The sequence below is a fragment of the Ambystoma mexicanum genome, chromosome 3p, assembly GCF_040938575.1.
Source record: "Ambystoma mexicanum isolate Mex_15411 chromosome 3p, UKY_AmexF1_1, whole genome shotgun sequence".
NCBI lineage: Eukaryota > Metazoa > Chordata > Amphibia > Caudata > Ambystomatidae > Ambystoma > Ambystoma mexicanum.
This window is the reverse complement of record NC_090925.1, coordinates 393678280-393706246: the sequence shown is the minus strand read 5'-3', so window position 1 is coordinate 393706246 and position 27967 is coordinate 393678280.

Here is a 27967-nt window from a genome sequence, read left to right as displayed (position 1 = left end):
TTAAAATGTCATGTTTTTTATTATTTATATATATATATAGTAAGGTACGAATAATATTGACTGAAAGCTACCTTGTCTGTCAACAAACCCCCTTCCTCACCCAACCCTATATTTTATCACCGAAACGTTACAATGTGGAAATGCTCACATGTTTGTATTTAATGAACTTTTGTGTCTCAAACAGGATTTATCATGGCATCGAATGGGCAGCCTGCAACTAATAGATATGTTAGATTTAGAGAAATGTTAGTGGCTAGATTAACATATTCATTTGAATGTGGTTTATCAATGTGTGCTATCGTGTTCTTCATCTCAATGTTTTGTCTGGTGTTACACTGGATTATAGCGTTCATCTCTACCGAGATGAACGAGGGGGGAGGGGGGAACAACACCACCCTTGCTCCTGGAACGAAAACAATTCCGACTGTAGGTATCAAAGAAGGTGATTTCTTGATCTGGGATGGATCACACTTTGTGTGGGGATACTATACTACACCACCCACTGCTGTCCTCTCACAATGGAGAACCAAAAATGTAGATAATGACACAATGTCCCAACCTGGAACATACAACAACCACACGATCCCTCCCGCCCCAATTTCAAACAACGATCTCTTGTTTATTAATGAGGATGGAAAAGTGATTATGATGACAGAACACAAGTCCCTATATGAAGAATTAGAAAAGGGGGGTGGGAGGGAGGAAGGGGGGCCTGGTTCTTCACCTCCTATAACGAGAAGGTACAGAAGAAGGGAGAAAAGTAGGCGGAGAAGAGAGACTGGTGGAAAAGGGTATGATGAGTATTATGGGCTAGGGTTAGACAAAATGGAAGACCCACGACACCCTCACCAAGCAAATAAATGGTATGCAGATATGAGCACAACAGCTAAACAAACAACCAATGAGAGCTGTTATGTCTGTTCACTTATCCCCCATGCATCAGGCACACCTAAAGTATTGTTGCCACGAGAATTGCCCATTGTGGATGCCCAATGTCTCCTTCATCTCACGCTGTGTAGAATAAAGAACACTTTCCAAGCACACGATGTCTCTTTCAGAATGGTACAGAACAACAAAACGTGCTATTCGCAAGCGTCTGGAGTGATCTGCCTTAAAGAACCTTTCTTTGCAATACAAGGGACACTGTTTTCCGAAAGCAAATGGAAAGACGAAGAAGTGCTGTGCAAGGCAGAAGCACTGAAGGGTGTTCAACCGGAAAAGTTGCGGTGGATGGAAAGAACGTGCTTGCCAATATGGAAAGAACACATCCCTAAATTAACATGGGTAACAGCGATGGAAAAACCCTTTAAGCTACAAAGTGAAATACAAAACGAACTATGTTTCAAGGGAGAAGGAAAAATGGCAATAGGAACGAACAAGAACTGTAACAAAACTCTCACCATCCCAGATATGAAAAAAGGAACAGCAGCACTAATGGACACCTACTGGGTATGCGGGAACAAGGCGTACCTGCACCTTCCCCAATCATGGAGTGGTAGCTGCTCAATGGCCACTTTGCATTCAACACTAATGGTGATTCCCGAAAGCCATATTGACAGAAGTAACACGATGAACGAAGGCTTGAACCAGAATGCAGCGTCTCCAACTACACAAGCGCACCTTTATGTCCTGTCCTCCGGAGGGAAAGGAGAAGAGCTCTCAAGGAATAAGCGAGCCTCGAACTACATATCACAAGCATCATCTGATTTATTGGCGCAGATCCCAGACAAGTATCGCCTGTTCAGCTCCGTGGAAACATTCTTTGCTTCACTAGTATCAAGTGTCCAAGCAAGAGCAAATGCAAAATGGCTCCAGATCACACGGTGGGAACTGATCCAGTTGGCCAATGACACTGAAGAAGGGTTTAACATAATAAAGGTGGAACTACGAGCTCTGCGATTAATGACCATGCAAAACAGGTATGTTCTAGACCTGTTAACAGCAATCGATGGAGGTGTTTGCCGAAAAATAGGAAGTGCATGCTGCACGTTCGTACCTTCCGAAGACGCAGAAAATGGGTCCCTGTCCCACGTTATTGAAGCAGTACATAACCTGGGCGAGAAGATGAAAATGGAAGGTGGAGCTGAGGATAGCTCGTGGTTCGACAATATCTTCTCTTGGGTTCCCTCATGGCTTGGAGTGACAATGAAGTTCCTGATACCAATAGTGGTGATCATCCTTGTGATGTTCTGCCTGTGCCAGGTGGGCCTCCGATGTTGTGCTAATGCAGTCCCTAACGGTGCAATGATGATGGTGACAATGGGCAACTCCGGTGGTACAATTAAAGCAACACAAGAAGTACATGTGCAGACAGGAACAGACAACACCCCCAGGTACCAGTTAGTGCCTATGTGCCGTGACAAGTACATAGTAGATAAGCTATGGCACACCACGATTAAAGAACCACGAGACGTAGAACTGGAATGGTATGAGGAGGTCTGGGTAGATCTGGAAGAGACCGGCGACTGTATATATTTGACATGTACACCAGACGAGTATGCTAGGAGAGGTGAGAGCTTAAGGGGGGTGTGCAGAGCATGGATGCCTATAAAAGGAACCCCTGCATGGGATGGTGCAGTGTTAGAAGAACAAGAATGTAGAAGATTAGAAGAGCTAAAGAAATTCGTTACTTTAAGTAACGAAAGGGGGGAAATGTAGGGGAGGAATGGCCACGAGGCCCTCCTCACCTACAGCTCCCTCCCCAGGTGAGGACCATGGCTCGGTGGGAGCACCCTCATGCCACCCGGGCCCAGGTGGAGGGGGGTTCACCCGCCGACGACATTGCCCACACGCACCCTGTCTTTGCATTTACCGAAACTTAAGTTAGGCCTAGACGCCATCTTGCACAGCAAACATGGTGTGAGTTCAGCACACTGTAACGAGGCCCCCACCTTTGGAGGGCCTTTCATGCATCTCTGCCGCCTCAGCAGCCCTGGCAGATCCGCTGCGAGCGCGTTCCCATGAGAAAGTCGGAGATGAGCTAAACCCGAGATGCCAACACGGCAACATTATATTAGTAACAATGTGATATTGCACCCCGTATGACCCGGACCGCAAGGCCGGGGCAACGGGGAAAAAAGCTGAAGCATCACTATCTGAAGAAGGTAGAAAATAGTTCAAGTATTGGTATTAATGAACTACCTCTGTTTAAAATGTGAACGAACCATAAAAATGTAACGTTATATGATATCCCTCCAGGTCTGGACTAATGCTGCTATAACCACGGAGAAAGATGTTGACCAAACGTGTAACCTCTATTTGTAAAAGTGTTTTTCAATAGTATGTAGAAACTTGAACTCATATATGTTTTGAATCACCCAAAGCGGCGAGCATCAATCTCTGTAGGCCATAACCTAGATATCCCTCGTATAACGTCTAATGTACATACAATACGCACACAATGTAGTGAACACAATGTTAGGTAATGAAAAGGTACTGGAACCGACTGTATTAAAGAAATGTGTAACGAAAATGAAATATATATATATATATATGTGTGTCTGAATAACGTTAAAATAAGGCAGAACAGTATAAAACTTCTGCATTCACTGATCAGCAACGCACGAGGAAAATACCTTTGTGAGTATATGCAAGGTCATTCCCTCTCCCACCCCACCAAGCCTGCCAGATAAAAAAGCTAAGACTTGTGCTGCGCTCCCTCACCTCCCCCAACCAAGCTGGCGTTACTTCAGAGAGTCAGAGGCCCCGGCGCCGCAACCAAGGCCACAGCCCGCCACCTGTGTTATTTACAGCACGGTAATAAACCCACGGATGAACCCACTGATCTACCAGCACCCTCTCATAAATCCCCACGAACCCCCCCAAGAATCCTGACCCCGTGTAAGGACGACCCCCATCATTGGGACAAGACACAGAGACCCATCTATATAATAACTTCTAACGCAGCAGACAGACATGTATCACTCGGCCCAGGTCCCAGAGCCCCGTCCCGTGACCTAAAATACCGGTCAATAAGACACAGGTAAATCTCACCCCAACCGACAACCACCAGACCTCTCACGAGGTGCATTCCTCATGTGTTGTGTTTATTTTATAAGATAAGCTGGTGAAGCGATTTATTAATGAACGTAAATGTCATTTTCTGAATAACTGTAGTGTGCATGGCCTAGGGCAAATGAGACAGGAAAGGTATTCGTTATTGTCACAGGCTGCCCCAGCACATCAACACCGCATGGATGACCTCAAGCCGGCCTGCCAGGCCCAACCCAACCCACGAGGCTGACCAGTGACGTCGTCCCGCCAAGACCAACCCCGCGCCAGCAACACCTATAGTTAGTCGACACCACCCAATCCCAATTGACTTGTGCCCCCTATAGTGTTTAGGTGTTGATGACGTTTTTTGTATTAGAAATACGCCTGTCTTTGCTATTGTCAGGCAGAGCGCTCTCGTAGGTTGCAGAGTTCTTTGCATGCCTTATCCTTGGATAAACTCCCACTTACGCTCACCCGCACTCTGTCTTGGTCTTATTCCCACTACGGGAGAGTCCCTTATTGTCTCTCATTGCGGGGAGGATCGTGCTGAATTGGGGGCGCTTCCTTTCACTAGCAGTGCAAAGGTGCTAACAAGCAGGGAGCAACCGGGCCACCCTTTGGTGACACTATAAGGCAAGGAGACATAGATCTTACAAGGGGTAGGAGACAGGGACATTTGATGCTCCACAGGCTTCGCCTCTGGCACATTACAGGGCATAAGGGGCTGAATAGAATACAGGTAAGCAGCCCAGTTCAACTGTGCCCCTCACAGCGACAGGTTGAGAGAACCAATTGCTTTTTCAATTCTTTCAGCAGTGCCCCTCACGGCAGCAAGCGGCGAAGGAGAGGTGCATTTGTAGTTGCTGGAAACACTCAGACTCGGTGCCCCTAACAGTGGCAGCTGGCTGAGTAAGTTCAGCTCCAGCAAATGTTGAGACGTGGCAAGTGTGTGATAGAGCAACAAGGCGAGCGCAGCGCCGACAGCTCTCTGTCAGCAAGGGAAAGTATCAGGATCCAAAGCAACCGGTGCCCCCTCAGAGCAGTACCGTGAACCACTGCACATCCACGCAAACACTAGTGCCAGGGAGTAATTTCAGACCAAACTATGTCTGTGCCTGGCAACTTTTGTGCCAAGACCCATAGTGCCACCTGCATCTGTGCCAACAAGCGCCCCCTTCCCAGTGCGGCAAGGCCCTTTCCGCCCAAGTGCAAGACCATAATTCGGCAGGCTGGCCTCCATCGCAGCTGCTTGTGCACTGTGGGCAACAATGAATGCCACCTCATGCCCGGCGTGCCCACCAAACCACTTTCGCCTTGCTCAATCCCAAGTTGGGACCTCTATTCAATTGTGCATTTTCTCAGCCAGAACAACAGAAGAATTCCCCATAAACCATAATGCGTCATCTGTCAATGCAAGAAAATTGTGTCACAAAATATCAAACACCAAGGATAACAAATAGCAAATCAATTTCTCCTGCGCTGAAGCACCGGCAGTCCGTGCAACCTGAACATTATTTACAAATTCAGCTGTCGCTCCCTCTGTTCCTTTTTGCAAGGGAAGTTAGGGTTGCTCTCTGGCCTCACATATAACCAGAAGTGGTCAGAATCCAATCTGCCATTCCTTTTAATTGCAGGTGTGGTCCTCCCTTACAAGAAGGCTGTGGTAGTGGTCCCTCTCCTAAAGCTGTGTGAGGACCAGACCTTGCCATGTATTCTCAGTTCCCCCAGGGAGGCTGACAAGATTGTCAGAAACTGATAAATGGTCATGGTGTGGAATCACAAAATACAATATTAAGGCTATTACACCATGCAAAGAGAAATACACCAACATGGGCTTGTAAAGATTCCCAGAATCTTTATTGCAACACTGAACAGTTTACAAAAAAAAGTACACAAATAGCTATTTGGCCGTCAGTACTTCACAGAGACCACCAGCACGTTCAATGTGAGCAGTGAACAGGAATTGATAGCTGGACATCAGCATATTTATACAGTTTCTTCGTAACAATGTCCAGCCTCTTACGAGTTAATCATGTACTGGGCTAGGGTTCCCGCCAGGTTCATTTCTAATTTACATATCTCGTGCATGTGGTTTACTACTTAATACATTTACTAACAAGTACTACTATTCTCTGGATTTGACTTAACACTCTTTACACATTTACTTCAATGCAGGTCAAACAGATGTTTCGCATATGATGTTTAAATAGCATTATTGTTCTTGTATACTTGTAGGTTAACATTGCCGATTCGAATAATCCCCTGATCCCTAGGTCAACAAAGGACAAGGTCTACATGACCCTAACATGTAGCCTGCAGGCAGGTTGGACATTAACTCGTCTACAGAGGTTGAAGAGGTTAAAGTAAGAACAAGAGAACACAGGTCGGCCATTTTAGGCCACAGGGTGACTTTGCACAACAAGCCAAAATGGCGCTTTAACCTAAAATGGAGGCTTGATTAACTTAAGGTCACGACCTTGCAATACGGATTTCCCCGCAAAGCGACTGGGCATAGGCCAACATATACAATGGAGACGAAACAATATTATATCAGTTTCGACAAACCCTCATTCTGGCCTATGCCAAGCGCTAAACTACCTTCGATCACTGCGACTAACTCCACATTTCAACGTCTATACACCCCGAATCATTATCAGAAATATCTATTGCCATCAGATCAGACACTAGAGTTTCTTTAAGCACGTATCCTTGAAAACCTTATCTGGGGCGTATATTTTATGCCCTAATACACTTGTTGCTTGCGCGCAACATCCCCCTAATACCGAACATATACCAGGGAGACACTGTATACAACAACAAAGGAACAGTAAACTACCCAAGATAATCAGCAAGGCCGAAAGCAGCTTCCATCCCCACGACCGTAAGAGGTCCCAAAACCATGTGCTAAGTTCCCAGTTTCCATCAGGAACATGCACTTCCGAACTAAGAACATGTAGATTTTGTATTGCCCTAAAGATCGTTGGAGAGGAGTCTGGTACATAAATGCAGCAAGCGGACCCCACTAATTTACATATTCCTCCACGCTCAGCCAGAATGACATCTAATGCCATCCGGTTCTGAAGAGCTACTAATCTTATCGCTTTCTGTTCTAACGTCATATTATAGAGTATGTCAGTGGTCCGGTTGATGGTTCTCTCCAGTACTCTCGCTAGTCCCCTGATATCTTCTGAATTCATAATTTGGCCAAAAAATGGCACAAAGGATTTCATTATGTCTCCTAGAGTTTGCGCTGGAGTATCCCCCTTCACAACCATGGAAATGCCACATTACCGCAAACGAAATAGACAGGTTCACCTACATACAGAGGTCTGTTCTCACTAGTCAAATTCGCAACGTTGGCACAACTTCTAAAATCACCCATTGACCGTGTTCCATTCCTCTGTATGCAGAAGGAAACTGAATCGGGGCTGTGGTTAACAGAAAAAGATGGAGGCGTGGCATCCTTATTGCCTATAGGAGTCATTTCAAAAGAGATCAAAGACTGAAAAGGACGAGACAATCTATCAGAGGGCCTAACAGAAGCAACGTTTGGCTTACTCCTATTTGCAAAAAGCGAGCATCCCAGGGGCATCAAAACACATTTCTCAAAACTATTCAAATTTGTACCATCAAAGTTCCCTCAGATGCTGTCATTCCAACGGCCAAAGAATAGTGCTCTAAGAGAAGCATAACAAGCAGTTGTCAAAGGTAAAGGATGAACATACCAACCTAGCCCCTTATCCCCATGTTGCGGTAAATGCGAGCAGATCCAGCAGTTGGTCTTATTAAAAATTGCATGAGTGGCATTCATTATTAACAAAAGAGTATTATTCTGATAGTTCCGTCTATGCGAAGAATCTCTAGGCGACAAGGTATGCAATTGCACGGAAGGAGTGGGTATAACAGATACATTTTCAACAGGTGAAAAGGATATGCTTCCTCCAGATACCACAACCCAAAACCAGTAGTTACTAAAAATCCAGTTATTATTACAAAAAAAACAACAATACGTTTTCAGGGTCCCCTTAGACGTTTGCTCATTGTCTCTGCCAGTCACATATTTATCTAAATGTTCGGTACGAGCGATAGCGGGTGCAGGCATCGTAGTTTTCAATCGAAAAACACCAATTGTTCATTTGCTGGTGACTCCAGTCGCGCGTCTTCTTAATGTCTTTCCCACAACCCTTAGCCAACAGAATCCTTTCGTATAGTTGGGCTAAAAAGCAAGCCCTCAAATGATTTCCCCAATTGCACAGTCAAACCGTGCCGTACGTCTATCTTATAGGACGTAAATTATATTTCACAATTTCCGGTGCTGAAGGTTCAGAAAGCAGTGTGCGTCACTTTCCACTGGAGGTGGCGAGTGATAGGAAATGGGATCAGAAAATGGATGATCCGGAAGTACCACTGTTGAAGAGTGTGGAGACAAGATGGCCATTTTGTCTGGCCTTACGAATTCTGGAACGGTCTCCGATACTCTCTTGTCGGTTGTTGCTGTTTCGGGCACGTTGGTTACAGCATTGGAAAGGGATTCTGTGTCTTCTGTATCGTATGGCACGGGCTGCGGGATCCGTTTGGTGTGCGTTGCGTGTATCCAGTTCTTCTGCCCTGCTACCCGCACTGCAGTCTGGGTGACTAGCTGGACCTGGTAGGGACCCCTCCACCGAGGTGCAAGGCAAGATGACCTTTTGAAAACTTTCGTGAGGATCCAGTCCCCCGGTCGTAGACTGTGAACGGGACCCTCGTACCGTACAGGTAATGCCTCTCGCACCTGGTGATAAATTGAAAATAGATTTTTAGTCAACTGGTTACAGTAATCTAAAAGAAGCACATTCTCTACATCCCGCAATGAGCGACTCTTTGGCATACCCCAAATATTAGCAGGCCTCCCCATCACCACCTCAAAGGGAGAGAGCCCAGTCTTAGTTTGAGGGGTTGTTCTCATCGACAGCAACACGATCGTTAAGGCGTCCGGCCATTTTAACTTGGTGCCAGCACACGTCTTAGCGAGCTTGTTCTTTATAATGCCGTTATGTCTTTCCACTAATCCGGCACTTTGGGCATGTCTGGCCGAATGGAACCGTTTAACAATCTGTAATCCTTCACATATTTGTAGGATTACAGCAGCGATAAAGTGTGGCCCATTATCCGACCAGATGACTCTCGGCAGCCCGAACCTAGGAAAGAACTCTTTCAACAGAGTCTTTGCCGTGGTTATGGCCATTGCATCTCTAACAGGGAAGGCCTCAACCCACTTGCTAAATGCACAAATGACAACCAACACGTATTTAAGATTGTTGCAACGTTCCATCTCAATAAAATCAAAGTGGATGACCTCAAACGGAACAGAAGGTGGAGCGAAACTTCCTCTAGGAGTCGAGGTACCTTTTCCTACATTGTGCTGCAAGCAGACCATGCACCCTTGGACAAAGCGCTCTGCAACTTTGAAGATTTTATCATTGGCCCATACACTGTGTAACATTTTAGTCAATTTACGCGCACAGACATGGGTCGGACCATGAGCCATAATGACTATCATTGTAATATAGGCGTCAGGGAGTAACCATTTTCCTTCAACATTATCCACCCAACACCCATCACCATCCAATCTCCCTGCACCTTCGACCCATTTCTTGGTCTCCTCTACAGTAGCATCTGCTTGAATTGTCTTTTACAGAATCAATACTTTCACCAAAGGTGCAGACATTTACAGTTACCCTTACAGCATACATTTCTGAACTAAAATCAGTGGCAGTTTGTTTAGCCATCTGATCAGCAAAAGCATTCCCTTTTCCTATATCATCTGTAACCTTCTGATGTGCTGTACATTTTACAATGGCTAACTGAACAGGGAGTGCGAGCGCTGAAAGTAATCGCACTATTAAAGTGCTGTGCTGTATTTTTGTGCCATGTGAGGTCAAGAAACCTCGTTCTTTCCAAAGTCTACCGAAGTTGTGAACTACCCCAAAGGCATACTGACTGTCGGTATATATATTTACTGTAAGCCCTTCAGAAAGTTCACAGGCTCGAGTTAATGCTATAATTTCTGCGGCCTGCGCAGAATTATGCATAATTCTTTTGGTTTCCACAATCGTGCTTAAGGTAGTGACGGCATAAGCAGCCGTGGATGTACCATTCGGAAGTTTGAAACAGGAGCCATCACAAAATAGCTCTCCTTGTGGGCTATTCAAAGGAGTATCTTTCAAATCGATTCTACCTTTAGTCTCTTGTTCTGTAGTGTAAAGGCAATCATGTGACGTTTCGTCACCATCAACAGTATCTTGCGGGACAGGTAAAAGTTCAGCCGGATTTCATACACAACACCTCTGAATTTGAAGGTGGGGAGCAAATAAGATCAATTTGTATCTTGTCAATCGTGCAGAAGTAAGGTGTTGCGTTTCAGTTCTATTTAATAGAACATCTACAGAGTGAGGTACCATTAGGGTTAACGCATGACCCAGGACCATTCCCTCGCTCTGTTTTGCAGACACAGCAGCAGCAGCGACAGCTCTCAAACATCTCGGCAAAGCGCATGCAACAGGATCAAGGACGGATGAGAAATAGCTGCATGGCCGATTCTTCCCTCCATGTTCCTGCGTTAACACAGCCAAAGCACATCCATCACGTTCATGCACATACAACACAAAGGCCTTTTCATAATTTGGAGTTCCTAAAACCGGCGCCGAACACAGCGCGGTTTTGAGCAAATCAAATGCTGTCTGGTGTTCCAAAGTCCATGGCAACGGCAAAGAAATGCCCTTTTTTTGTCAAAGCCAGCATTGGTTTAATCGTCTACGAAAAGTTAGGGACCCACAATCTACAGTAAGAAGCCATACCTATCAGGGCTCTAACTTCCTTCTGTGTATTTGGGACAGACATGCCAGAAATTATTTTTATTCGTTCAGGTGTCAACCTTCTTCCCTCCTTTGACAGGAGATAGCCTAAATAGGCGACCTCCTGAGAACAATATTGGAATTTTTTGAGTGAAGCTTTGTGGCCATGTTTTGCTAAATGACAAAGCAACAACATGGTGTCTTCTTTACAGGCACTCTCAGAATCAGCAGCCAAGAGGAGATCATCTACATACTGTAGTAACGTGCAAGTAGTAGGCAACTCGAGAGTATCGAGTTGCTCTTTCAATGCTCTACTATAAATACTTGGACTCTCAGTGTACCCTTGTGGTGCATGAGTGAATGTGAACGAGCGTCCACCTAGGGTAAACACGAACAAATACCTACTATCCTTGTGTATAGGAATACTAAAAAACGCATTTTTGAGGTCAACACCGCTAAAGTGAGTGGCAGAAGTCGGAATCATAGTTAGTATCGTTGTAACATCAGGTACAATGGGAAATTGAGGAGCCACAATTTTGTTACTAGCACGCAAATCAATTATAAACCGAAAAGGAATCGCATTATCACCTTTTTTGTATACTGGCAAAATCGGGCTGTTACACAAACTACCTGTAATTTCTTCAATTACTCCACGATGTACAAAATCAGAAACTATACATTTCAAAGCCTGTTCGCCTTCAACTTAGATCTTATATCGTGGAATGCGAGGCAGTTTTACTCCATGTTTCAGAATAATTTTAACAGGTTCAATTTGAAGAATGCCCACATCATTATCATCAATTGCTCATAAGCATTCCGGAATGTTACTGAATTCTGGCGGAAAAGGTCTAGTCAAGAACTGAGAGGCGAGTGATTGCTGAGGTGAAAATGTAAACCGAACTCCGTCCGAGGAGCAATGTATTACTGCATTCAATTCCTCACAACAAATTTAACCCCAGCAAATTCTCCCCACAGTTTGTAGTCAGTAGAAATGGACACTGCTCCGTGAAGGGACCCACTGTTATCGGTACCGGCAAAGAGACTGGACAAACTACAGGTGTGCCTGAAAACCCTACGGAAACGTTGGATTGCCCTGACAGGGGAATGTTTGGAACCCGTGAATGGTCAATGGACACTTTTGTGCTCTCGTATCTACTAAAAATAGATGCTTCCTATTTCCCACCGCCATCTCAACGTAGGGACCTTTCTGATGAACGGGAATAGGCGTTGGTTCCAAATCCTGCTTCGGGCAATCCTAACGAAACAGAATGTCATCAAAAGGAAGTTCTTCAGAGAGGTACGCGGCAGAAGGATGATCAAAAATGTTTCTATTATCCACATTCGAAACTTGTTTATCCTGTCAAGAAGGTTGCTGTGATTCTGGCACAAACTGACCTCTACCAGGACCCCCTACACCTGGGCGACCTCTGGATCGTCTACCCATGTTCCCAAATGACCTTTGCTGCAAGGTCGGACATTGTGCGTGCCAGACACCTTCCTGTCGACAATAGGCACACTGGTTAATGGTTACCAGAGCCAGGGGCGTACTTCCCTGGGGAACGTATTGACCTCTAAATTGCGTATTACCCCCTCTAGGGCTTCTAACAATCTGTTGTAATAGTACTTTTGTTTTCAGGTCACCCTTTCTTTTCTCAAGTTTTTCCTTTTCATTATTCACACGATTTTCATAATACTGAGCCATGTGCAGTACTTCTGATTGAGACTTCGCCTGCCAAGCGCTTTCGGAGGACATAATCTGTAACTGGATGTCAGGCAGCAATCCACGTACAAATTTGTTGACAAACAGCCTTTTCCCTGACTCTGTGCCTAAGTCTTGTCCACTGAAATCTGAAAATACCTGTTCGAACCGATTGAAGAACTCGGTAGCACCCTCAGACTTTCCTTGGACACAGGCCATAAACTTGTCCCAAATAATTATTTTTTCAGGAACTATGGTTTTTAATTTTACAATAATCCTATCAGGCAAAGTTAATATCACTTGAGGCGGTCTCTCGACAGCTGGTCTTTCTCTGTCGAGCCTAACCATATTATCCCATGTATCTCCTAACCCAGGTACATCATCTACAGTCCTAATTTGTTTTCACAAATCAACTGGCAGGAGTACGGGAAATAATAAATCAATATCACTTAAGGTGAATACTGAGGATTGTAAGACCGACTCTATTTCTTTATAGAACCCCGTCGGATTCTTTCTTATATCAGGAATAGATTGCTTTATGGTGTTCACTTCCTGTCTTGAGAACGGGACGTGAACAAACTGCGATACGTAATGTGCAGGAATGTCCACAGCGACTATACGTCGTGCAGCATCGGCCGCAATCTCAACTTTTGGGACAAATGTCAGAGGGACCTCTCTCATAGGTAACTGAGAAGTAGGTAGCTCCGAACGCTTACTAAGCAACAGAGCCAAATCAAGCGCTAAGGCAGTCGAAGAAGTATCAATCGAAAAGGCTCTTTTATAAACACCCAATAATTCTGCGGGACAACAAATCTTTCTTTTTACACACTCATCCTGCAGGTATTCTACCATAACCTGTATCACTTTCTTTTGCATTTCTAACGTATACTGACTATACGTGTCATATACTTCGTCTGGAGTTATCGACATATCCGAAATACATCTTATCGCATCCTTTGTACAAATTCGCGCTTCCTCATCTACCAATTCACGGCGAGGAGAAAACCGTTTCTGTAAGAATATAGCGCCTAAACTATCACCATCTGCTTCTTCATTCTGTAACTCTTCCAACTCCTTCCTATACACAAAAATCCTCTTGACATGCTCATATACTTTCTCCGCAGTATCCCTAGACAACGCTAAGGTGTTCAAATCCCGTAACCCTTGTGGGAGATCTACATTGTTTAATCTATTCCACATTATGCTCAAATGAATTCCTAACCCTTAAATAAAAACATTTTTCTCAGGAATACTTTTTAGATTTTCGAGTGTGGAAAAAACATCAGCTTGTTCACCCTTCTCCATACAATGTTTAGCCCAAGCAATTAATTCATTCTTTTTATCTGGGGACACAGTATTACGAGTCACAACCCTTGATCCCGCTCCCTGGTCTACTACAAGTGATGCAGAATCACTTGGAAGAGGAAGAGTAGGCACATTCTGAATGTCAATAGGTGGAGGCAAGTGGGCAGGCAAAGGAGCGACGGCTGGAGGAACAAAAGGAAGAACAATAGGAAGGACTGAGGGAACTATATGAGGAGGAATAACAACAGGAAGAGGCAAAGTACCAGGAGGAGGGACGTACGGGGGTGGCGCAGAGGCATCGGGCCTTCGTTCATGCAAAAGTTTGTTAATCAGTTCATCGGACGTATGAAAATCTTTCGAAGGGTACATTTTCTGAATGCCTAATTGAAACGCTCTGTCCGTGTTCCTAACTGATTCCAATTGTTTATTTTGATCATATAACAGTGCCTTTTCGGCATTCGTCATATGTCGACCCATATGTTTCTCTCTACTCTTTTGTTGCTGCAAAGCTTCGGTTTTCCAACTGTGCAATGCGTCAAATGCTGCAGTTCTAGCCTGTTTCTTTATCAATACAGACTCTAAATATTATAACCGAGGGATTTCAAAGCTACCATTGATAGGCCACCGAAGAGCAGGATTATGTCTGGTCTGTCTGTGCCAAATATCATTGAATGCTATAATACCAAAGCCTTTCTTACAGTACATAGTACATGCCGGCGACCCCTCCTGTGGTGCGGGATGGCTAACTTCCCAAGATTGTCTGTCGCTGCGGAATAATGCCCTGAAGCAGGCAGACAATTTCCCAGGCATATCAGAATTCTGGTGTTACCTGGTCAAATAATTGTGCTCGCGAGTACAATGCGCCAAATTCAAATTGTCAGGGTTAAATTAAGAATCGGGTCACGATTCACCTGACCAAAGGACTGGGAGGCCCGATCGGGTTACTAAGAACAATCTAAGGACCCACGTGTCTGGTGATTTCACCAAATTTACCCACCTCGATATATGGACCCTCGTCAAGATGTCGCCTCTGGCTACAGCTCACCGTTCAGTGATCGGATCGTGCTGTTCTGTCGAGGAATTCGCTTCTCGTCCAGAGGGGCCTTTTTGTTGACACCGTCCGATCCCGGTCCGATTGCTGAGCCAACCTTCAACGAGACGAAGTCAATCTTGAGGGTCCCTCATCGGGCGCCATCTGTGGAATCAGAAAATACAATATTAAGGCTTTTACACAATGCAAAGAGAAATACACCAACACGGGCTTGTAAAGATTACCAGAATCTTTATTGCAACACTGAACAGTTTACAAAACAAAGTACACAAATAGCTATTTGGCCGTCAGTACTTCACAGAGACCACCAGCAGGTTCAATGTGAGCAGTGAACAGGAATTGCTAGCTGGACATCAGCATATTTATACAGTTTCTCCGTAATGATGTCCGGCCTCTTACGAGTTAATCATGTACTGGGCTAGGGTTCTCGCCAGGTTCATTCCTAATTTACATATCTCGTGCATGTGGTTTACTTCTTAATACATTTACTAACAAGTACTATTATTCTCTGGATTTGACTTTACACTCTTTACACATTTACTTCAATGCAGGTCAAACAGATGTTTCGCATATGATGTTTAAATAGCATTATCGTTCCTGTATACTTGCAGGTTAACATCGCCGATTCGAATAATCCCCTGATCCCAAGGTCAACAAAGGACAAGATGTACATGACCCTAGCATGTAGCCTGCAGGCAGGTTGGACATTAACTCGTCTACAGAGGTTGAAGAGGTTAAAGTAAGAACAAGAGAACACAGGTCGGCCATTTTAGGCCACAGGGTGACTTTGCACAACAAGCCAAAATGGCGGCTTTAACCTAAAATGGAGGCTTGATTAACTTAAAGTCACGACCTTGCAATACGGATTTCCTCGCAAAGTGACTGGGCATAGTCCAACATATACAATGGAGATGAAACAATATTATATCAGTTTCGACAATGGGAGCTCCGCTGGTATGTATTAGTAAGGGGCCCCCAAGGGGGGCCTGATCACCAGGAAAGACTTCAATAGCTGGACAGGGCAGCTGTTCTTGCTGAGAGACTCGTACAAATTGACCCACTTTACTTTTCCCTCCTGATCAGTGTTAGATTTTCTCAGCCTGATCCTTTACCCCTCTCCCGTGTTGTTGGTGACAAAGTCAATATCACCCACTGAGAGAGCTTTTACTGACTGATCCTCTCTGCTTGCTGTGACTAATTCGCTGACCCGGAAAGCCGCAAAAAATGACAGCACAGAAGAAACCTTAAACAATGACACATCATAGGCATCGGAGCATACTTCGGGTAGCGCTTTAAGTAGTTTCAGCAATAACTTAAAATCAATTTGCTTGCGTGCATCTTTCCTGGGATCTTCTACCTGGCCCTACCCCTTTTATTGCTGTTTGTACTATAGAACCTTTTTTATGGCCCCCTTTACCCATTAACTTGCTGTAGAAGGCTATTGCTGCCAGGTGCCCAGGGGCCCAGCTCCTGGTCTTTCCCTGCCTGTGTGCCCACACTACAAACAAGTACACCTGTTCATTCAGTACTCTTTCTGGGTCGCCCAATGCATGTGACACACTCAGAAACTTACCATAGCCCTGCTGGTACCTGGTCCTAACGCCTGGTGTGAGCGATCACTTCCCTAAGTCCCAGACCGCCCTGTCCACGACACCAGCTGCCACCACTCGCTCTTGAACTGTGCCCCCTTCTCCCTGGCTGCCGGGTGGGCTTTCTGGAACTGGTTCCACTGAAAAAAAGAAAGAGTGTCAGCAGCAATATTAACAACACCCTGTACATGGCGAGCCCTGAACTCTATATTCAGCTACTAGCAGATTTCCATCAACTTCCTCAAGAGGCTCAGCACAGCAGGGCAAGATGCTGATTGAAAGTCTATGGCCTGTACCACTGCCACATTGTCTGACCAAAAGTGAACCCTTCTGTTACCAAATGTCTTTGGCTTAACATGAGTGCCACCACAATAGGGAAGAGGTCTGATGACATGATAGTCTTGGTCCTACCATTCTTGCGCCATTGGTTTGGCCATTTCTGCGCACACAATTCCTGCCCCAGGATGACCCCGAAACCTTCACTTCCTGATCCATCTGAATAGATCTGTAGCTCCCTGCTTGTTTCCCACGGGGTTCTCCATAACTGCACCCCATTAAACCCTAGCAGGAATGACAGCCACATTTGCAATTCTTCTTTTAGAGCAGAACTGAACATAGGGCTTCTGCGTAACCTCTGCTGTTGCCCTCGCAACCTATGTGCAAACACCCTGCCCACAGGGATAACCTTGGAGGCAAAATTCAACTTGCCCAGCAGCTGGTGCACCTTTTCCAGAGTGGTCCTGTCTTTGAATCAGTTGTTCTCTATCTCGGAAATCAGTCCCTGTACTTTATCGGGGGGATAATCTGCAAGTGCCCTCTCTCATATCAATTTCCATAACCCAAAATGTTATCAGCTCTGTGGGGCCCAGTGTTTTTTTTCTCCAAAACTTTATTTATTCATGCACAATCACAGTTCATTACATTTCAGACATCGTTTTCCATATAGTTGCTTCAGGCTCGTATGCATCTAGTCTATCAAAGATTATTTCAGTTAACTAATGTGACTGTGAGTTTTGTGATTCAGTTCAATCGTTGTCTGTCTCTTTTCCAACTTTCCCGTTCCTCCCTCCCCTCTCCTTTCGTCCCTAACCCCAACTGCTGCTTGGTATGGTTCAGTCTTACTGTCTCGGGTGTAGGAGCTCCTCTGCTGTGTAGCTCTAGTCTGGTTTTTTCAATTCCAGTTCGGCGTCCTCAGATCAGAAGGGATCTTATCAGGTCCGGTCTATAGAATTGGGCTTCTCTCTCCTTTACATATACGAGAAAGGGTTCCCATACCACTAGCAATTCCAGGTGTTTTCCCTCTTTTAAGGCTCCTTACTTTCTCCATAGCAAATTCTCTCCAAATTTTGACCCACCAGTTTGCTATTATGGGACCATCCACGCTTTTCCATCCTTGTGCAAGGGTCATTCTTACTGCCATTAATAGGTGGGTAATGAGGGTGACGTTGTTGCCCAAAGCTGCATAACCCCCTTCCACCTCTGACCCCAATGGTATTACCTTTGGGTCATATGGCAGCAGTTTCCCTGTTATCTCTTTTATATGTCCTAGGACCTCCTTCCAATATATGGTAGCTTTAGGGCACGTCCACAACATGTATAATAGGTCTCCTTTTGCACTGCATAGTCTCCAGCATAAAGGGGGGTATTTAGCATCTATTTTATGTAGTCAATTGGCAGTCAAATACCATCTATAACATAATTTATAAGCTGTTTCCTTAATTGTTGTACTCCTGGATGTCTTATGCGCCCTCCTCCAGATTTGCCCCCATTCCTCCCCTGTAATAGGGGTATCCAGGTCCTTCACCCAGTTGTCTTTATACAAAAGTTTATCTTCTGGCTTTGCTTTATCCAGCAATCTGTACAGCCTCGCTATCGCCCTTGTTGTCTCACCCTCCTGCAGTGTCAATTCCATTCCTATCAGGGTTCTCGTGCCCACTTCCTTGACATCTTTCTGTGATATCCAGTGCCTAATCTGTATATATCTATACCTCTCCTTTTCCCTAATGCCACATTTTTGTTTGCATTCTTCAAAAAGAATGGGGATTCCCCCCAGGAAAAATTCCTTTAGGTGATTAGACTGTGCCAGCACCCAATTGTCCCAAAATCCCTTCTGTCTACCCGGGGTGAAGTCTGCGTTGTGTGTCATTGGGGTGAATGGTCCTAATCCTGGTGTAATTCCCCGCCTTTTGAGTGCTTGGTCCCATCCCTGCAGTGTTACTCTGGTGGCCTCTAGTAGTTGATCTTCTGGCCCTTGTTCTCAGTACATGTATCATACTCAAAGGGATGGATGTAGCCTCTTGTTCAATCCCCATCCAACTTTGGGCTCTTTCCTGTACTACCCATTTCAAAATTTGGTGCTATTTGCGCAGCCTGGACATATCTCTCGACCTCTGGGACTCGCAGACCCCCCAGAAGAGTTGGCCTCGTCAGGATGTTTTTTTGTATTCCGGGTTTTTTCCCCTGCCAGATAAATGTGTTCATTTCTTTTTGTGATGCCCTACACATTCGTGGAGGGATATCCACCGGAGGTGAGCCCCCCATGTATAACAGTCGGGGTAACATTGTCATTTTGAGTGCTGCGATTCAAGCAAACCAGGAAAGTTTGTAGTTGGCACTTGGAAATTCGCTAATACCATCCTAATGCAGTCTGGTCCCCACCCAAATTTCTCTAGGAACTACCTCACGTATCCCCAGTCTATGCTATCAAAGGTGTGTCACGCGTCTATCGCCGCTATAGAAGATCTTTGCCCCGTTCTGGACCCTAGATCTATTATATCCACGGCCCATCGTATATTGTCTTGTGTGTGTCTCCCTTTAATGAAGCCCGTTTGGTCCTTGTGTATTATCCCCAGTAATACCTTCATCAGTCTTACCACTAGTACTTTAGCATATAGTTTGGCATCACTATTACTTTAATGGATCTCCCCATGTCGTCTGTGACCATTTCAGTTTGTCTAATGTGATTGAAGAGCTGCCCTGTGTATTTTATGGTGCCAGCAGAATGCCCATCCAGGCCATTAGGTTCTGAAAGGAAGACAGCGCGTGAGCGCAGTCCGCCGATCCTTTCCTTCCTGTGGAAAAGAAATCATATAGGTAGTAGAAAGCTTCAAATAGTGCGCAAGACACAGAGCAGCACATGGGCATACATTTGTCAATGTAAAACCTGCCCTCCCACTGGAATCCTAGCAGGTGGAAAATGTCGGGGTGCTCCGGCAGTAGCCGAAATGCAGGTTCTATGTCTACTTTGGTCAGGAGTGCGCCCTTCCCATGCTGGCCACCAAGACCATGGCTTGGTCAAAGGAGGCATAGTGCCCTGAGCAGTGCTCAGGTTCAAGCCAATCATTGACAGAGTCACTTTTTGGGTATGATAAGTGGTGGATCAACCTGAACTTGCTCTGCTCCTTCTTGGGTCAATACCCAATGGAGGCACAATGAAATTGGGCAGGGGGAGGCAAAGGGGCCTGCCACACTGCCCCGCTCTAATTCGTTCTTTATTTTTTTGCGGACTACTTCCGGCTGCTTAGGCATGGATGATAAGTTCTTTGCAACCCGAACCATCAGCAGATCCCCATAAGGAATCTGTAAACCGTCACTAAAGCCCTTAAGTAGTAAATCACACTCTCTGGCTTTTGAATAATCATTTAATAATTCCTGCAGCACCAGTGTGTCAACTGGGGAGGGTCCTTTTTCCCAATTGGATCTACTGAGCACCTCTGTGTTGCCCTCTACCCCTGCACCACCATCAGATTTGTAACATTTGACAGGTGGGTGTCCACCACCGCATTTTGAGTATTCATGGGTAAATCAGCACTTTGTACCCCAACTGGAAGACCCCCTGTAAAACAATCTGCAGGTGTGCCAAGAGCTTTTGCGCCATCTGTGACTCGTGCCCCCTGACCTGGACCATTTTTCTTGTGTGCCTGTTAATTTCCCCTCAGCTCTGAGTGGCCTTGATGAAAGGGCCACCAGCACATTTTTTGGTTGGGCTCATACTTACCATACAACGGTTTTCGTGTGCCCTTTACCACCTCACCAGTTGCCTGACTGGTCTTGTCCTTACCACCCATTTAGATCACCCAGCCCCCATGTCCTTTTGATCCCATATCCTATTGGGAACAATTGACATCTTGGATCTAAAGTCCTCGTCATAATCTATCCATACCGTGGACCCATACCTCTTTTGCTCATTGACTATAGTCTCACTATACTTTGACAATGCAACCCCCTGCACTGGAAACCTTTCCAAAATCACTGCTGAGAATGCCTTGTTCCAGTTAGTTATGTTCTCTTCAGCCCTACTTCTCTTCTGCCTCTTCTTATCTTTCTCTTTGCTCACAGTAATATCGGCCCAGCCGTCTCTACTGACAGAAATGAAAATAAGTCGAAATACTCCCTCGCCCATGTACGCTCCTTAACCTGCTTGGGAATGTGTCATGCTAAGGTGATCTGCCAGACAGCAGGGGCGTGATGGTCAATAAGGGTGTGCCACCCACATCAGGTACACCCTCCCAGTCACAGTGGGTCCTTGTACCCCCGCCAATGCATCTGACTGCTGTGGTGTGGGCACCCCTGTGAACAATGATGTGGCTGCTACCCCTTTTTCCCTTTGTTCCCTTATCCCCTTGTCCCCGTGCACCTATATCACCCCGCCCTTGTTGCAGCAATGGTGCCGACGTGGCCTCCGTTGTGCCTGACAGCCCTACTGCAGCAAGTGTGGTCTGTGCCCCGGTGACCCTCACGATTGTGGGTGCAAATAAAATGCCATTTATACAACCGGGCACTGCAATTGAGTTGCAGTGCCTGAAGGACTTCCCTTGTACCCACAGGTCATGGCCCGTTCCCAACATAGACATAATTCCTCTCAAGACATACAGCATAGAGGATTCCCAAAAACACCCAACCCCAGAGACATGCAGCACCCTTGAGCAACAAACCACATGCAATAGAAAAGTCCCCCAATACAACGTCCCACAACACAAGGCGCGAGATGCCTGCTCTCAAAAGAAACCCACACCTCTGAGACCTATTAGAACAACCCAGGCAGCGCAGCGACTGCACAACTCTTTTCCAAAAACAAAGCCCTCTGTTAAGGGGAACGCGTGGCTGCCATTCAAAAAGGAACATGCTCATTGCAGCAAACCCAGGCAGCGCGCTGGCTGCCCTGTGTACAATTAGTTACCTTCTGTTACCATCCGTTACATCCCCAAAGTCCTGCGAACGGACGTGCAGCTGTCATCATGTGGAGGAGAAGATGGACGCATTCTTCTTAGTCACTGCCCCCTCACCCTCGTCTTATTGGAATGACAGACAAAGGGCCTCATTACGACCCAGGCGGTAAGTTACCGCCTGGGCCGTGACTTTACCACCATGGCGTAAACTACGTTTACGCCATGGTGGTTGGCGGACTTACCGCCCCATTCCGACCTTGGCGGGGCGGTAAGTCCCCAATCCCCATTTACCCTTCCCCATTCCCATTTTTGCCCCATAGGGTATAATGGGAGTGGGGAAGGCGTTAATTACGCCACCGTAAATTACGGTGGCGTAATTAACTCCATGGTCCCTTAGCGCCATGGATTTTAACACCTGCTAAAAGCAGGCGGTAAGGGTCGGCGCTGTTAACGCTGCCGTTAACCCCTTACCGCCTGGGTCGTAATGAGGCCCAAAGAGCTACAATTTGGAACCCATGTACAAGTTTATGCAACATGTCTATACCAGGTCGATTATATGAAAGACAATATGCACTCAGGCAGCCATTCAGAAGATACCCTCATGTTGAAATAGTGGAAGAAAACTACCAAGAAGGATGCACCTTGCTGCCGGAAAGCAACCATGGATAAAATGGTGCGCAACATGGATATACGTTAAACAAAGTCTAGTGACAGGAAAAGAATGTTCCAAAAAGTATATATAAACCGATACTGAATTTATATGAAAATACTTAAGAATGATGATGTAACGTAAACACTAAAAGAAATATGTACTCCATGATGCAGCACTTGTGAACACAGAGAAGAATGAAGGTACTCACTGGTCAATAACTGTAAATATGCTGTTACGCAAGGTAGAAAGAATACATAGAAGCTTGCTCATAAGAGGTTTATATTCAATGTTTAGGACAATCATTAGAACAAGATGGACGATAGCTCATGTCAATCAAGCCAACTTCCTTAAAATACAAGCCCAGAAATATAACGTGGAAAGATGATGAAGGAGCTGTTTTTCTTGTGAAATAGAGGAGTACATTGGCTTGAAACCAAGGATGCTATTTCGAGAGATGAAGGAAAAGCACAAAGGGAGTCTAATGAGTAGGCCATGTGCAAGGACATATTTCCCAAAGATTAGGAGGAACAAAAACATTTACTGATGCCAAATATTGCACAATTAGAAGGGCATGAAGTTAGTATGGAATAGGGTGAGCAAGTCTCTAAAGGCCAAGAGAAGCAACGGCACCCAGCATAATTTAATCAAATGGTGTTAAATGCACCATTGATATGAACAATTTCATGAGCCCTCATTACGACCCTGGCGGAAGACCATGGTGCTATTAGCACCATGGTCCATGCCGGTAAGTTACCGACTCCGCCATGGAGAAAGGGGGAATTACCACCCCATTACAAAGTTGGCGGGGCGGTAATTCCCCCTTCCTCCATGGCCCTTCCCCATTCCCATTTTTGCCCCATAGGGCTCAATGGGAATGGGGAAGGCGCTAAGTACGGTGCCGCAAATTGCGGCATCATAATTAGCACCAAGGTCCCTTTGCGGGTCCCTACTTTAATGGTTGGTCTACACCAGCCGTTAAGGTCGGGTCCCGCAAAGAGACTTCGTAATTAGGCCCTAATAGGTTAACGGCGCCGCAGCCTTTTACGGTGCCGTTAACCCATTAGCGCCTGGGTCGTAATGTTGCCCATGGTCTTGTAACACGTGATGAAGAGTTCGCAAACAAGGGCTATTCATTAAGCTTGAAGCTTAGATTATGATGTGCCTTCACTCACTTGAATGTCCCGAAACAGAAGACACTGACATGACGCCTCCCGATGAGAGAGGGTGGCCTAATTGGGAAACAAGGGAAGAGCTGAGGTATCTCCAACCACCTGGGTTTCGTTTCTATGTACGTGCTGCAAGCAAGCCGAATGTCCAAAGTTGGATTTGGGTTGCCAACCAATTAGAATAGCCTGCCATGCACTTTTACATACAATGTTGCAAAGTAGTATTCCGCTGCCACAATTTTCTTTTTTTTTTTGCACGTGTATAGAGGTAGCTGAGGGTGTGTCTCACAGATAAGAGACCACCAATGAGGCACTAACACACTCATTTTCTATAGGTAGACATGATCTCCTAATCCAATCCCACCCCTCGATAGGTTTTGCAGTTTGCCACACAGGATGATGTCATAGATGAAGCATCTAGCATTATATAAGCTAAATACAAACGAAAAGACATTGGGCCTCATTACAGGTTGGGCGGTCCGGAATTAACAGTGGCGGTAAACCCTCCGCCACTGTTATTTCCGGACCCCCAGATCCCGAGTCCTGCAGGCGGGAGGTGATGTTCCCGCCAGGTTTGAACACCTCCCGCCTGCAGGCGGACGTGGAAACACCAGCATCATCACGAGATGATGCCGGTGTTTCCACTTCCCCATTCCCATTGAGTCCTATTGGACTCAATGGGAATGGGGATTTACACCATTCCGCATCCGGGATTCCCGGGACACCAGGGTCATAATGCGCCGGACTCGTAATGAGGCCCTTTGTGGTCTTGCATGAATCGACTTGATGAGTGTTTATTCACCCTGATTTACTTCTTGGAGATTAAAGCAGTATTTTACCATCTCCTTTGAGTCTGTCGGGTTATTTGGTCTGAAATATTTTATTGGTAATTTAATCTAGCACAATAGATGCTTCAAGGTGCTAGAGCACATTTGGTAGCAGTGCGGATCGTTCTGGTGTAATCGACCGAGAGCTCAGACCTAGAACCCAGACTTCGATTCCCAGATGCTCGACGGCTCCCACCATAAACCGGACAAGCGCAGAGTTTCCTGCAGTGAGAGGTGTGCTAAAAATTATCACATGATCATCATATGGTCGACAGTTCCCCCTTTAAAGAAATTCCTGTTGGTCCCTGCAGGTGCCCTGTGGACAAAAGGCGAACTGGCTGATTGTGGGAGAGTTGATGCCAGTGAGCTCCAGCTGATTACCAGACGTAAGTAGACCATCGTAGTTGGTAAAAACATATGGGGGGAGGGATTGTAATTGTGTTATGTTGTAAATAAGTGACATACAGAGTAACTGGATTTTTGGGGATTATATAAAGAGAGATAAAGATACCTCAAGTTCACAGGCTCAAGAGAGACAGAAGGGGCGCACACTATAGTTCCATATCGGAACATTAAGGATTAGCCAGACAGAAGATTGCGTGTCAAACTCCCACAGGGGGTAAACGAAAAAGAGAGAAGAGAATACACCCTCTAAGGTAGTGGGGTATGACGTACGTGAAGGGGAACGTATATATATATATATATATATAGTATATTGTATATATATATATTGGAAGGGCACATATATAAAGGGTATACTATGATTGTATAGAAGATAACGTGTTTAAAATAAACAACCAAAAACAAAGAAAGAATAGCGCAAATAAATAAATAAATAAATAACATTTTTTTTCCTTACACTTTTTGACAAAGGATCAACAATAGATCAAAAAGCTAGAATTAGATTAAACTAAAATAGAAGTAAAAAAGACAGTTTAAAGATACAAAAAAAAAAAAAAAAAACATAACGGAAAGTGTAAACGAAGGAGCTAGAAAATAGTGTTAAATACATTTTGTTTTAAAAAATAATAAACAAAGGTAGGGAAAATATCCTGATTTTTTGGAATACGAGTGGTGATTGATGGTGCCAACGCAAAAATATTGAAATTATATATTTAGTTAATTTGGAAGTAAGAGAAAAATTAGAGTATGTTTCAACAGTCTGAATTTACTTGTCATAATGGAAGAAACACCTCTCACACACCTATGCAGTACACTGCCAAGATACAGCCAAGATTATGCAGTACCATTCTGAATGGCTTAATGCCACAACCAATAAGACATGTATGCCCTGGCCTCCATACGGCTTGTTGTCAAATACGGTATTACGAAACCTGGTGACATATTTACATGCCACGCATAAGAGAAAGAAGCTAGAGAAAAGTTTGGCAGTACTAGAGCTTTGGACATGTACCAGAATGAGAAAGAAGACCCAGTCTATAGGTAGTGGATGCTTAGTCAGCATAAAAGGGATGACATAACACCTTCAGCTCCTCTGTCCCCTCCTGAGAAACAAGACATAGAGAATAAAGAGAAGGGAGTTTACCTTCTAAAGGAATTGAAAACAACTTCAGGGTATATTAATCCACCAATCGAACCCCCTGCCTATACCAGTGAAGAGAGAGGAAGACAGCAAAAGTAGATAACACAAATACATAGAAACGCAATGAAACCATGATGAAAAAAAGGATAGACAGAAGAAACAGATAGAGATAGAAGAAGGGGCAGAGAAACAAAGAAGAATAACGAATATAGCTAAGGGTATTGCAATAGTACAGAACAAATGGATGGGAGGACAGATATTGCTCAAACTAGATGACAAGGGTATTGGTGGAGTTTGAGAAAGAGAGGAAAGTGAAGAGCAAGACAAGAAAACAATAGAGAAGGAAGAAGAGAGGCTATATAAACAAGAAAGAGACAAAGAATATAAGTAAAGGAAAGAACAAAGAAAACATGAGGCAAAAAGGGAGAAGGTGAGGCTCGAAGAAGAGAAGTGAGAAGAAGTAGAAGCCCAAAGATTGAAAGGATATAGGTTGCAAAGAAGGCGAGAGGAAGAGGAAGTAAGGGAAATAAGGAGAAGGTAGGAAGACATTTAAAAAAGCAGGTGATTTAAAGACGATGAGATTGAATATTTATGCTGCAGAAGCATGATACCCATAGAAACGCAAGAGTGAACCTGAAGAAGAGAGAGGGTCACAACCGTCCTGTGGAGGATGGCGAGGACCATTAGATATGCCAACATGCAAAGAAGAAGATACAGAGAGCATAGGAACAATAATGGGGAAACTATATAGACAAATGAGGGATAAAGAAGGTTATAGAACTCAAGAGGGCGAACAAGGAGCATCCTTTAGAGGAATATGAGGAAGCTTAAATGACATCAGAGCAGACGATCTTAGAACTATATCCTTAAGTGGGTTAGATCTTGAGGACACGGAAGAGGACAATAGTCATACGAGTTGGGGCATAATGATGTCAGACGAGGAAATGAGAAAAAATAAGAAGATGCAAGAAGAGGGCACATATGGATTTTCAAGGGAAGCAAGTGTAGATGAAGGGGTAAAATAGTTAGATCTAGAGGACCCTATAAGCAAACCACTAGAACCAATCCCATATGCTGAACAAACACAAGTATGATTGCATAGTACAGGGGATGTGACCCCGCCTTATGTGAGCAGACTAAGGACATTGCCGGGGAGAAAGCAAGCAGGCAATGATAATGCTGCCTGGAAGACAAGGAGTGTGGGCAGGTATGACAAAGGTTCAGGGTTTTTACAGTTCCCACTATTAGAGAAAGGAGGGGGTCGACAACAGTATGTACCATGGCCCCAGATGGATAAGGATAAGTTAAAATGCACACTACTGAGTTTGACTTCCGGTGCGGGAAAATGGATTATGGAATTAGAGAAAAGGGCATCCGGAATGACGTTAGCTATAGGTGATATAAAAGGCCTATTATCAGCCATTCTAGGGGAAAGATCTGATGACATTTGGAAAAGAGCAGGGTATCCAAAGGTAACTGCGCAAAACACAGTGCACGATGGGGCTCCATTTAATAAATAACTGTAGAGCAGACCTATGGGGAGTGCTTAGAGTAAAATATCCAGATGCATCGGATGTTGGGGCGATAATGACTAGGAAGTTGAGGGAGGATGAAGACCCCATTGCTTTTATTCAGGATATTCAGGACAGGGCGCGTGCAGAAACGCATGTACCATGGGATACAACTGTAGTATTATTTAACCACATATTATGTCAGGGATTGCCAGGGCAGAGACAGTCAAAGAAACAGGTGGGAATGGAAGCAAAACGTGGCCAGAGATCCAATTGGCAATCATGCTTTATTGCAGAATGCTAAAAGAGAAAGACAAAAAGAAAACTGAGGGCAGAAAGCAAGAAGAGGGGAAGTTGATGCAGAAAAAACTATCAAAGTTCGCCATAGAGGGAGCCGAGTTGACTAGTAATGAGGGAAGCACAGCACAATTGATGCAGTTCCCACAGCAAAATAACATAGCCAATGCCCAAGATCAGAATGGATATAATTATATGTCATTGGGCAGAGGGAATGGGCCTCGAGGAGGAGGATGAGGAGGATTTCCAAACCCTCAAGTAAGGGGAGGATTTAATGGCGGACAACCCTTGGTATGTTGGAGTTGTGGAAAAATTGGACATGTGACTAGAATA